Here is a 12,168-nt window from a genome sequence, read left to right as displayed (position 1 = left end):
GTCTACTCTTGCTCATTCGCAGAACTACTGTTCAACTCTACATAGAACGTGCTCCCCTCAGGGGTCTGCCATTGTCAAGGAAAAAAGGGGCCCATAAAGTCAGTTGTATTTATATAAAAATCCCATGTTTCCTTTCTCCCCAAAGGTACTGTGGGTGCTTGGTAAATAATAGTGGCACCAGCGAATGCCAACAAGAAATAAATCGTGACTTTAGGTCCACCACTCATGAGTAGCGGGCTATATGGTGGTCATAAATTACGAGAAATGCCGCACTAATTGACCATGCACTGAACATTAAGCCAGCAGCGCTCTTGTTAGAGTAAATGTACTTGGTTATAAAACTTAGATTAAGTTCGTGGATATTGATGAGCAAATCAACGGGTGGAATAGAGTAGAGTGGAACCAATTTGTAGAATCCGATTGAGTTCAGGGTTGATCTTGTCTTTAGATCTTTTACCCTTGAATGGCAGTGTCCGAGTCGCACCCACCCCGATAAATTCCTAACATTTAAGGATAAAGCTCTTCATATTCTTTTTGCTTCCATCTCCGAGTCTTTGAAATTGATCAATCTAAAGAAAGACACTTTTATCAAAATGTTGATGTTGAGCTGAATTTTCGTCACCAGAATTCGATTCATTCTATGTCAGGGGAATTGTCTATGATCTCGAATCGTCCTACTCTGTTTATAGAGTACTTTACCTCCAACTCGTTTTCAGTGTCTAACGTCTGTCAATCAATTTTCAACAAATTCCATTGGAGATTTTCGCGCTTGCACGTCAAGACGACAATAATGCCGAAGAGACCGAATAACAGTACTCAATGTCCTTATTCGATGGACAAGGGACAAGTTAAAGTAAGGAACAAAATCGCAAACCATCACCCACCACAATCCCATTTTAATGACCGTGGCTTATGTGTTGGTTTGAGTCAAACTCACGAAACAACAAACACAGCATTCCAAAAGTACATTCAATTCAAAACACGATTCCAAGTTGCGAAATTCAGCTCGCCGAGTGACGGCCACGACCACCCAACATATCCAATCTTCCACAAAATGGTTCCACCTGGTTTGGCCCTCGACAACTACCTGGAAAATGAGGGCGATCCTAAGCAGCTTCATGAGGTATTGAACGCAATTCCAATCCCCTTGGGTTCAAGGCATGAATCGTTTTCGTCTCCCTCGTTCGAACCAATTCTAAACCTCGTTTTGACTGTAGCTACATTAGGTTCACCAACCCAGTATTGGGGAGGGGGGTGAAAAAATCTACCCTGGGTCAATGAATGCGATGTTTGGTGGGTTTTGAGCCACAAGTCTTGGTTTCCTAATGTTCTCGTTGGGTTCGAGCTCACCGTGGGGGCCGTCCGTCTCTCATCCATGCTAGTTCCTTTGCCTCCCAAAACGCATTTGAGAGCCATTTGATCTTCAAATGACCTGCTGGATGGATGGATGACCGCGAGGGTTGTGGCTCAGTGCCATCATGGACGGGACAAGCGCCAACGATCAACTTCATCCCCAGACCTCACTGGCCAGAAATTGACCATTTTTCCAAGGAATTGAGCTCGTTGAGCTCGCCATGGGGATGGAATTGAAAAAACATAACCTCTTCACGACGGCCGAAATTCTCGTCAAATGGAACAACACCATCTATTATTTACAAGGTTACGCTTTAGATCAGAACACTTTTCAACAGCCCTGCTCTAGCTCTTACTAGATTTTTCAAGACTTCATGGACATATTCAGTGCCTGCAGCAATACAAATTTATGGCGTACCACCGTTTTCAAATTACTCATCTATCTTTACTTACCCTTTTTTGTGAAGACTAACCAGTAGGCGTCGCCTAAGACGTCATTTTGCCGCCTACAGGTTGCCTATCTGAAGTATTAGAAATCAAACCCATTCACAAAAATAATGAATGCACTTTTATGCTTGAAGACAATGCATTACAAAGGGTGAATTGCAGCCCATTCCTTATTGATCTCATTCGGTGTGTTGACGAAAATATCTTCTTGAGTGGGGAGACCTCTGGAAAATTTGACAGGTAGACGAGCGTACTCCAACAACGAATAATTTATTGACAAAGTAGGCGTGCCCAAGAGGGCGTAACCGATCCCCTAATTGCTCTGAATATTGGTACTTTCAATGAGCTCCTGTTCAAACAGAGATGTTCTTCGTCCAAGGAAACGACTCGGATCTTCTCCGGTTTTTTTCGAACACCCGAAGAGCAAATAAATGAACGACAAAGACGGGCTCGAGTCAACCACTTGACAACGAGAATTGATTCCGGAATAACAGCAATTACCCTGTCCGAAAATCATGCCGACAATTCACAGACAAGCTATTCCGAGACAGCTAGATCATTTTTGTCACCAATGGTGACGAGTCATATAATTTCATTCAATTTGTTCATGCAAATGCGTCGCTTTGTCCCAAGACACGAGCTCCACTCGGCACTTGTGACCAAATCTCAGAATCTCCAACGCTTTGAGTGACATTTCCTTCACGATAAAAAGAGACAAACAACAAATTGCTATCGGGGAAAAAAACATGCTTTTCCAGGCAACTTCATTTACTCAGTTCACAACTTGAACTTCAATCAAAGAAGAATCTCTTGTTGATCTGATATTTCGCTTCAATTTTGTTATCTTTACCGTATCCTTTTGGAACTTTCATCCGCTGGTTAGACACAAGTTTTCTATACTGTAATGTAAATCTATGTAAGAAATTACATGATTACATTTTGTTGTTGTGTGAGTATCCTTCAAAAGTTGAAGCTTTAATCAAGAAAATTGTTTTGGGCTCACAAATTTCCTATGGTTTATTTCTTAGAATAAAGCTCTGGATCCAGTTTCGGCACCCTACATAAACTTGAATAGACCGAATTAAGAATTGAATAATAGTGTCCAATCAAATTGAACTGTGCAACCATTTGTCGCCAGGATATTAATGACCTCATGCCAAAAATTGGAGCCATTTATTCCATTTGAGTTAGCCTTGGTGGGGGCCAAGACTCATTGAAAGACTTACTGATTGTTGAATGTGTAATGCGAGCCCAAAGTCTAATTAGCGATGTGATTTATGGATCTCGTCTGATTATCGTGCCTTCAAATCAAGCCCTGCTCTACGTGCGTAGTGCATACTGTACATAGTGGTTCCCCTCCAAATTTCCCTCCCTCTCTAGCACAACACGTCAAAGCTTTGAACACTATTTCAGGGAGGCAGATCCTCCCTTCGTTCTTGGTTAGCTGGTTGGCTCTTTCAAACCAAAACTGTCACTCCATCCACGGTGGTTGACAAGAATAATGAATATCCGTGACAGCTGCGTCTTTTTTCCGCCAATTGAAAGAGATGTCTAATGCCTCCTGGATGATCTCTTATTGCCTCATTGAACACCAAAGTCAGTTCGCCTTCACCAACGCATCGCCCGGTTTGGATTCAAATTGAGGAAACGAAGAGTGCCTGAGCGTCAAGTTCATGGTCTATGTATATCGGATGGATATGACGAAACTTCCCTTTCGAACCCGATGTCTGTAGACTTTTCAACCTCATTAAGGTCGAACTGTTTGCCTTGGGATCAAGTTAATCCTCTTGTCCTGTCAGGGATCAGGCTTCAGGAGCCTTCGTCGTAAAGTGCACCATTGTGAGTTGGCCGTGGGCTGAATTGTGCATATGATTACCATGACAATACGAAACCATGTATCACCCTGAGCAGGCAACCCACCAACCAACTAACCACCCATCCCATCCCTTTTCTATTTATACATCATCATGGATTCGAGGGGTTCATGTGGGGACGACATCGGGCTCGATGCAGATACATTGAAATGAGTCTGGCCTCATCACTTTGTTCCGCAGCTGCTTTCAATCTTATTTGGGCTGGATCCATGACATTCGATGGCAACGGGTCCATTCCACATATCATATCCCATCGCTCATCATTGATTGAGATTGAACTAACAACAAGCATTGAAGGAGTAACTGAACCGCTCCTCAAAATCTCGTTCCTACAGTACACAGCTCACAGGGTCCATCCATTGATGAAAATTGCCATTGGTCACGGAGATAGCCGGCGAAATTTGGGGGTGCTCCACCCACTAGAATTTCAACAAATGATTTCAAACTCTTTCCAAAGCAAATAAGGCCTGCTCATTAGTCTTCATCAACGGATTGAAGTGCCAGTTACCAATCGTATCTTCGGCTAGCGGCAAGGTTTGATTGGGGGATTAGTTGTCAACTGGACAATTATCTTGATTGTCGAGTGACTAATGATTTCTTTGTTTATGGTCCGAGGCAGTCATAATCAGCATTGACTTCTTCTGTCAACCCCACGCTATTCTCCACTCAACTCGTTTCAGGTAGATAACTTTTCGCATCCAGCCAGCTCTCTGGCATCCGAGCATGAAATTGACAGACAGTCGGGCATAGCGTATTGTATATGTTATGTACACTACACTCGTACATACTGTATAGTAAACATTTAATTTTGAATAAGATGCACTTTTCTCCCCACTGCCAGAAGGCTAGTGAGCGGAAATGGATATTGTTTTCTTCCGAGCATTCCTGTCGCGTCACACCTCCATTTGGTTATTTTCAAATTTTGCAATTGTTCCCGCCGAAATTCCGGTTAAGGTGACCATCAACGAACACACACCTGTGCCCAAGATTGAAGTGGACATCCCGTGGACGAGAATCCAGAGTCTGAGGGTTGAATGGGAGTGTGCATTCTTTCATTCATTACGTGGCTTAAGCTAAAAAGGGTCATTCATCAAGGGCTAAACGACAAGAAAATCAAAGGTAATGGAATGTGGTGACAGAAGGAAAACTAAACTCCTCCCTCAGCTTGTCGCAGAAAGCCAGGATTTCTTCTAAAAAAAGAGGTGAAAGAGGTAAGCCTCTCTTTGTTAGGGTGCTCGACATGGCCAGAATATTTGCAGGAAATTGCTACTTTTTACTATGCAAATAACAAGTGTCGTTAGTCAATTCAAGGACGGTCACACTGCTAAAACCCTTGCGAATGAAAGGCTGATCCGGACTAGAGCGGTGGAACGGGTGTAAGCCTTAGCGTGGTAAGTTATCATCCCCTGTCAATTTACTAGTACTACAGTGAGGTTCCCTTTGAGCCTTAGTTGGCCAATAAACAACATTGTACACATGAACCTCAAGATAGGAATGGCGCAAACCCTTCGTTCCTTTTTTTCCCTTTTGTCGTTAAGATCTACGAGATTCTCACACGCAACCGTTACCACAAAATCCTTGGAAATGGTGGTGAAAATGTCTAGAAATTGTCCGTTTCTTCTATGCTCTGACTCATTTTCGTTGTCATCGTCTAAATTTGATCCCAATTTCCTCGAGCTCGCCAACTGAGTTGGCCGAGTCAAAATTGTAAGAAAATCCGCTGAGAAAAGCATCAACAAGAGCTTGCCCAAGTCGGACCTCAACTGTTTAGATTACGGTGGCAAATATTTCCACAAGACTCTCAATGGGACATTTCCACGCTCCAAGCCATGGCCGAGATGACAACCCTGCGTACGTGCAAGCCAGAGTGTACGAACGTTTGCACAACGCACATCATGATCTCGACAAGAAACACTCAGCTTGAGTGGGACTACTTCTGGAGAGCGTTTCCCATCGACCCATATATCTCAATGCTCACTTATTTCGGCAGCCCACTTCCACTGCCATTCCAATATAAAGATTTGATACCACGAACGATACCAAGATATTGACTAATTAAACTTAGGGGCGCGATTTTTAAGCAAATACGCTTTATTCATATCTCTTGATTGATGGCTTCTTGGTCGGCTCGCCTTATTTGGTTGACTCCATACTTTTTGCTATTTTCATATTTTTCGTATACTTATGTGTGCGGAAAACATTTTTCAACAAATCAGGTGAACAATATCATATAAAAGACCATTCAAATCAATTTTTATGGCTCTTACTTGCTAAAAATAAAGCTTGTAGATGGTGCAATGAAAATGAAATTTTTTCGAAGCAATTCAGGTCAATGGGCTTAATAGTATCCTCTTTTTCAGAATTGCAGCTCAAGAAGTTTTGAACTTTCTTTCCCATAAAAAGCCCGACTCTACTTCAGTTATTATTCAAAGAAAAGTTGATGCAACAGGGTGGCTAAAGAAATCACTTACGAAGAAAGCTAATGAAAGACACAAACAAGGTGTTGGTGGTCCGACCTTTTTCAAGACCAAGATTCAAGACTCTTTTTGTTCTAGCCTAACCTAATAAACTTAGTTTACCCCATGGCCGGGTTCACCCTGTTCTTTTCACCTTTTCTAGTCATGATCATCTTGAGGGTTGCATAAAATAAATCTTAGTCCAAATAGAGTGACATGTTCAAATAAGCACTTATGTTTATGTAGTCTCTTCCTCTCACAACGCCAATCTCCACTGTAGTACATAGAACGGGGACGGAGCTCCCGCCAGCATCAGCTGGCTCGTATCTCGACGTTCCTTCATCCAGGCCAGTAGCATGAAGACATATTGCAACTTCGCATTAGGAAGTGGATTATAAATCAAAGCATCGGAGATTTCTTGGATTATGTCTCTTGACATAAACTTGAACTCAAGGCGTCGTGTCTGATATCATGGACAAAAGCGTTGATCAGCTCAAATTATGAAGTCACCCAGGCTCTTGAGCAACATGAAGGACAACATCAAGCACAAGACATTATTCAATTTCCCATGGGACAACCAAACGTCCCTCCACGAAAAAATTCGTCCTCTTCGACACAGATGAAACCGTCACAAATGTCAAACCCGAAATTGATTCCTCTATAGATTATCGGAGCAATTGCCCTCTCTCCTGTGCATGTTGCACTATCTAAAGCCGGACAAGTCGACCATCAAACCAATCCTAAGACGGATCTCGGAATACATCAATCTGCGGATCCCCTCATTGGCTTTCATAGCAGGGGTACGATCGTCCCGACTCCCAATCAAGATCCCAGTGTGAAAACCAGACTTGGAAATTCATTCCAGGTGCTAGATCGATCCATCCATCCAGACTTGGATGACGCCAACAAGCAAACAGTGACGACGTGAACCCGAGTCTGAGTCTCCAATGAAGCGACCGATCCCACAAATTGCGACGAAAACAAAGATTGTCGCCATCGAACCAACGAACAAGCTTCTTCCCTCACTTTGTGACAGAGCGAGGCTTCAGACCTGCTTCCCGTGACACTAGTAATTGTCAAAGGGTGTCTCTGTCTTTCTCTCCCTGTCCTCTGGTGCAGATCATTTTGATTCCCATCGCAAGATCGAACCGGAAAATGATCATGGTCCAATCTGTGGTAAACAAATTTTCGTAAAAATATTGCTGATAATGACTTTCTTAGCCTTGTACATTGAAGGGCTCAGTTGAGTAGCAAAGGTAATCAGGGATTTTATTTTGGATTTTTTGTAATTTTTACTGCGCGACATAAGTACGAGAACATCCCAAGGTGAAGGCTATTGGAAGTTGTATACGGTACCTATAACAAATCAAATTATTGGCAGATATTTGGAATTCAACTGAAAAGTTTTTCTTATCATTGTGATGTTACTGTTACTCTTAGAGGGTCGACCAATCTGAGGATTTTAAGTAAACATAATTCGTTCACCAAACTAGCAAAAGGGAGTGACGCCTTTTTTAATGAGATGGTGGAGGACTCAGTAGGCATTGAAAGCTAGGTAGTGCCGGTGCATCATTCTTTTTACGCATATACCGTCCGGCTCAGGTATAAACTGACCAACCTCGGAAAATAACGGAGAGTCTTTAATGTAAAGTAAATATATATTTCAAAGTATCCTCTAGCAACTCAAGATTAAATTGGTAAATTAGGGCACAATAGGTGAATTCATTGAAGAAAGCAGACACTTATAAGTAACTAAATAAACAGCGTATTTTTGTTTTTCCTATATTTTCATCAAAGGTTATATTGTTTTATATATTATCATGAGCATATTAAGACTTTGTGAATAGAAGTGAACATGATACTCAACAAATATCAAAGTTGATTTGATAATGAATGTGCAATGTCAAGCGTATTTTTTTTCAGTAAATGCATAAAATAAAGCTCATAATATCAGGAAATTTAACTTCAACGAGTGCAAACGAAGAATTTAATAAAGGCTTTTGAAAAATTGACCACTTGGGAAAGCGGGCTTTAAATTGTAAATTTCTAAGTAATGTCGGAATATTCTTCATTAAAAGTTAATGGAAAAGTGAGCATTTTTCTTTTTTTCTTTTCTTTTGAGGTTTTTGGTTTTTATGGGGCTTATCTTATTGATACAAAGAATGTAATCCCCAGTATTATTAAAATGAAAGGTCAAATTTCGTCTATTTTTTTACCTTTTAAATTTTATATGATATTTGGTCCACCAACGACTTTGAATTGACAGACCGAGCTAGTCCTTGAATGCAAGATTGATCTGGAATGCTATCTAAAAATTTGTCCAAGTCTGACTTGAAAGATGCTACTGGATCAACAACACCTATGCATTCCTTACACGTATACGAATGCTAGAAGGAAGGACATTATTTTGAATGATCAGAATAAGGAACTTGTCATACACTTTTGTTTTGTCAAACCATAATCACATTGGCTATTTCGTCATTTTGACATACGATGCCATACCCATAGGCCAAATATACGTACAATGAACTTGTTAGTTTTTAGACAGATCTAACAAATGAAACAGTTTGACTATCTGGCAATAGATTCAACTTTATAGAAGTTATCTTTTCGTTTGACAATGCCCAACACTGCAAAGTAACTTTTGTCTTAGGATGTGGCATCAGCGCCACAAGTCTTTTAATTCCATTTTGAAAGTTAAAGTTTAATTTGTCTTTGAGCCAGCTGGAACTTGGTATCCCAAAAAAGGATAGTGGATAGATGTTATAGTTATGTTGAAAAGCGGGGGTTTTTGGAAGCGTTTTTAGACCTGCCAATGAAAACATGTTTTGGGAAACATTGTGAGTGCTAGTTCAAATATGTTGCGCTCCCATGGTCCTTCTTTGTTATGAGAAATATACGAGTTTCATTAGCTATCATAAGGTTACCACCTTCTTCTGCCTTACTTTTTTGACATTGTCTCGAGTGAAGGGAAGTGTCCCATGCCCTAACTGGCATATAAAATGGAGGTCTTACCCGTGAGTGCACAGGTCATTATGGTGACTCCATGGTCAGAAATAAAAATTTTGAAAAAAGGAGGGATAGACGACTTAACAACGTAAAGAAGATGATTGGTTTTTGACAGAGAAAATTGATTTAAGGAAGGGAGTAATAAATTTATCCCGCGAGCTCAGATTTCTATATGAAATTATAGGTCTAGTCACATATATGATTCTCCTTGTATTATAGTCACGGGTCATCCTCAAACAGCAACACGTCCACATCACAATAATCTGTTGAAAACCCATTTTGCATGTTTTGAAATAAGTTCCCACAACTTTTTCATCATAATTATTCATTGCTTCCATATCAATTGACCTGTAAATCTTTATTGATATATTATGTCACAAAAAAATGAAATGTTACTCTAAATTAGTTATCATCAAGGGTCGAAAAACTAGTTCATGATTTCAGTCACAATAGATTGTTTTTAGGCTATGAAAGTTAACCAAAACGCTACATTTTTTGGATCTTGATCATAACTCTTTGTGCAATTTCGATGCATAGCATTTGTCGCAGAAAAGTGCAAATGGCTGGATATTGAAAAAGAAATGCAATTGAATCTAAATGTAAATCTACTTCGAGATCTATCCTTAAAACTCAAGTCGCTTGGGATTTGAACATCTTCTCAAGATAATCTATTCACATTTCGTACATTTAAAGAGGTTGCGTACTTTCATTTTTAAGTTGCGTTTTTCTCTCGCCCACAAGACTATTTGGTGTCGGTGCCCCCTGGGTATTCCAACTGGATGGAGCAATGGGATATGCACTCTTTTTGTTACGAGATACTAATTCGGCAATCCAATTTGGCTTTTGAAATTTCAATTTGGGCCGATAGCCCTGACATTGGAAATAAAATCTCCCTCACTGGCCTTAAGTTGTGAATGGAGCTGTTACATGGTTTTTAAGCCAGAGGCCCGCTTAACGGTAGTTGTTGCTTTTTTACTTTCGAAACCCACACTAACATAAAAGGTTACAGAGATAAGTAGGATTAGACAAAAACTGCTCTTCGAATGTCAACCGAAACGTCAAACTTCTGCAATTTCTGCTCGACGTGAAAAAACATATTTTGCCAGAGTCTACTAATAACTAGTAAACCCCTGGAAAGCTGATTTTCAATTGAATTTAGCATCTACAATTGTTGTATATTGCCTGACTCTTAGTTGCAAATCATAGCCTGCTAACTAATGATCACCTTTTTGAATTTTAGGAAGCAAAGGCAGCCGGGCCTTTCATCACGAAAGAAATATATATTTCTCTGCAACTAACAAATGAACATATGTGTTCAAATCTCGAAGTAACAATTATTTTTTTCAATCTGCTATAAAAGCCTCACATCAACTAATCAAATTTGTCAAATGGTTTATTCAACACGAATAACAAGGTGACCAAACAACTCCCTTCAATTTCAAGACAAATCGATTCCTTAAGAGCGAGCAGAAATAGTTTGAAAAAAAAACTTCCAATAGTCTGATTTCGATTTCGATTGGTGGCTCTCTCGCTCTAACTGACAATAACCACTATTTTCAAAGTCTCATGACTAGAGAGTGAATTGATATATTTTATAAACATTTTGTAGTTACTTTGGTTAAAAAAATCTTGGTTCTGTTGTTAAAATGCTGATACACATAGATCATAAATTGCACCTCAAAGCTATAATGGTCTGAGCAAAAGAGGGCTTATTCTGACGTCTTGACTTTTTTCTCTAACAATAAATCCTTTAGGCGCGAAAAAAAATCTTGCACGTTTTGTTTACACTACCGAATCACCTGAAATTTCAATTCTAAGGGATAAGAAACTGCGTCAAGGGTCTTTTCTGGTTTTTAGCTTTTAGTAACACGGACAAAAACAAGTTCTCAATCCAGGCAACCCTTATTGACCTGGCGTTTCTTAAACAAAAAAATACTCATTGTTATTGTACCAGAGCTTTGATGAACGCCAGAACAGCCAAAAAAGCATTCAATCCAACCAATCAGGACTAAATTATAAATATGGTCACTCAAATTCAAGGTCAACATACTTCAAGCAAATTTCCAATGATGAAATACAAGTTTTGACGCCAATCGTACACAATGGTCAAAACAATCCTTAAATGTCGTCGATTAATTGCACTTTCATCAACCCCTTTTCTTATGTTTATGAAGGACTTCTAGAGTTGTTGGCGTTACTTCAACCGAGGACATCCTTTAACATACAATTATGCTTCCCTGAATTCCAGATGCACCCACATGTTCTGATCTTGACGATGTTAATCGCCATAGTTGCAGCTCAATGTGTGGGCAAAATCAAACGAGGAGACGCTTGCCGTGAAACCTCGGAATGTCGACGAAACCTGGTGTGCAACAATTGGACGAACGGCTCGAAACTTTGTCAACCAGCCAAATGCTCGGTGTAAGATTTAAGAAATAGTGCCAACTATGAAATTTGTAGCCCCATCTATCAAGCTTCTCTTCAAATATGCAGGGAAGGCGAGAGGTGTGGCTGGTACAGAGGAAGTTGTTGCCAAAATGACCCTACCACCTATTGTTATAAGAAGACTTGCGATCAAAGCCGGTGTACAAGGCTGCAAAATATTCCTGAACAAGACAGAGATAAAGTACAAGCAGGTGGTGTTTGACCGTGGCTTGATACCCTATGGAGTTGATTGATTCCTTGACGTCCACAATTCAGAATACATATGCATAACATTCACTTGCATCTAATTTGTCTTCTTTATTCCTATGTTTGCCCTGATGGGCCACTAATTTAACTTTAAGAGACATCTTTTGACCTCATTTTTTATGAGTTCATTTTCTTCTGTTTAATTAACACATACTAGTTTCTATTTTAAATTTTCACCATCAAATTTTATCTTTATTTACAAACAAGAAGTTGGGTCATTGACCACATTACCTTCCCCCTTCTTGATTTCCCCCCATCGAGGCCCTCTGTCCCGGAGAGGACTAAATTGTAGTGATGGGATCAAACAAATTTTGAAAATTAGGATCGCCAGAAAGCTC

At 40.1% G+C, this 12,168-nt stretch overlaps 1 long non-coding RNA gene across 3 annotated transcripts; it reads left to right on the top strand.

Annotated features, from left to right (window-relative positions):
* The first annotated feature begins 6,134 nt into the window (after positions 1 to 6,134).
* On the top strand, positions 6,135 to 11,866 carry LOC131881143 (uncharacterized). 3 transcript variants are annotated; one of them, XR_009373338.1, is made up of 4 exons: positions 6,135 to 6,930; positions 6,996 to 7,306; positions 11,388 to 11,560; positions 11,633 to 11,866. It is a non-coding gene; the product is annotated as an uncharacterized LOC131881143 (long non-coding RNA). The 3 variants fall into 3 exon arrangements; XR_009373337.1 differs by having other exon boundaries at positions 6,470 to 7,306; XR_009373336.1 differs by lacking the exons at positions 6,135 to 6,930; positions 6,996 to 7,306 and adding an exon at positions 10,454 to 10,553.
* The last annotated feature ends 302 nt before the right edge of the window (positions 11,867 to 12,168 follow it).

Source organism: Tigriopus californicus, chromosome 5 (assembly GCF_007210705.1).
Source record: "Tigriopus californicus strain San Diego chromosome 5, Tcal_SD_v2.1, whole genome shotgun sequence".
Taxonomy (NCBI): domain Eukaryota; kingdom Metazoa; phylum Arthropoda; class Copepoda; order Harpacticoida; family Harpacticidae; genus Tigriopus; species Tigriopus californicus.
The sequence above is the reverse complement of the archived record's forward strand: the minus strand, read 5'-3'. Positions and strand labels throughout refer to the sequence as shown.